Genomic DNA, 1,738 nt, shown 5'->3' on the forward strand with positions numbered 1-1,738 from the left:
GCCCCAGACAGCATAGCTCCTAGGATCATCGGGACACTCAAACCCCTCCACCACGATAAGGTGGCAGCCCAAGGAGAGGAACTTAGGGAACAATAATTGTAAAATGTCAGTTTTGTGAGTGCCATTATTTTGAAATGCCTCATCAGATTTTGTTTAAAATTTTGAGGAACATCTGGAGAACTTCTATAGTCAGCCTGAAGTGAGACCGGTCTCTGACAACTAGCTGTTTAGCTGAAACAAAGACAGGAACTTAGAGGAACAATAGTTGTAAAATGTCCATATTGGGAGTTCTTTTGTTTTGAAATGCTACATCAGAAGTCGCTCAAAATTGTTAAGGAACATCTGGAGGACTTCTAGGTTCAGCCTGAAGTAAGATCAATCTCTGACAACTAGCTGTTTAGCTGCAATAAAGACAGAAACGTAGGGAACAATACTTGTAAAATTTCTGTTTTGTGAGTGCCATTATTTTGAAATGCTACATCAGAAGTTGTTCAGAATTYTTGAGGAAGCCACGGGTTGTGCAGCTAGTCTCTTATGAATTTCTCCCTGCGAGGGTGAGTGTAGTCATCTTGGAGACTACAAGTGTTGACAATCAGGCACCTGACTTTCAACACTCCAGTGGTTAGTTCAAAAAGTTTTAAACCACCTGTAATTACAGACGTTTCGAAAATCTTTTAAAATTGTCTTGACCATAAATTACAGTGATGATTCTGCCCAGGTATGTGTTTGTTTTTGTTTGTCAGAGGAACTGAATTAAACACAATCATCTGATCTTAGGAGATAATCCTGATGTGTAGTGTCTTAAGAGTGATTGACTACATTGGTTCTCAAAGTTAGGGTCGTGACCCAACTGTGGGTCATGAAGCATCAAGTTGGGGTCCTTGGATAATCTTCAGAAATTAAATCAAATCAAAGGTAAAAAAAAAAAAAGGACGGGTGAACATTTTCCTATAATTAGTACAAAATGATATAAAATAACCATAAAAATATGAAAGCTGTCTGAATCATCAATAAGTCCTTGTTTATTAAGATTTTTGACATGGTTGTTATCAGTCATATCAGCTGTCCTTTAACATCAATAAAACTCTGTTGATTCTGTTTTATCGCACTTTTTAGTTTTTGCTTAATGTCCTGGTTTGGTAATATTTCTCTGAAAAACAAGAAGTCCSTGAACCAGATGGTGAAGTGGTCCAGTAAACTGACAGGAGATCCCTGTACCCCAGGCAGGTCCAGAGATTGTCTGGATCCATTTTGAAAGARGTGTCTCATCCTCTGCACGASGACTTCAGGCTCCTCCCATCAGGACGCAGATTCTTGGTCCCAAAACATAAARGTTTGTTTGTGTTGCAATCAGCCTTTTAAATTCAAGTTTACATAGTATAACATAATATCAYTTAGTCTTTTTTATGTATTCTGCTTTGTTTTATTGTGTTTTATATGGTTTTACCTGGTTTAAATTTGTTTTATCTTTTTATCCTCATATTGTATTTAGAGTTGGGAGTTGTATTTATATATTTTATTGAGCACCTGGTCACTTTTTAATCATGTTGCATCTACTGTAAGTCCAGGTCATATGTCTTGTGTTTTTCTTGGAACAAAGCTGACACCGTCACTGTAATCAAATTTACCTGTGGGTACAAATCAAGTTGATTGATTGATTGATTGATTGATTGATTGATTGATTGATTGATTGATTGATTGATTGATTGATTGATTGATTGATAATATTTTAATTTGT

Source organism: Austrofundulus limnaeus, unplaced genomic scaffold (assembly GCF_001266775.1).
Source record: "Austrofundulus limnaeus strain Quisiro unplaced genomic scaffold, Austrofundulus_limnaeus-1.0 Scaffold194, whole genome shotgun sequence".
In the NCBI taxonomy this organism is placed as follows: domain Eukaryota; kingdom Metazoa; phylum Chordata; class Actinopteri; order Cyprinodontiformes; family Rivulidae; genus Austrofundulus; species Austrofundulus limnaeus.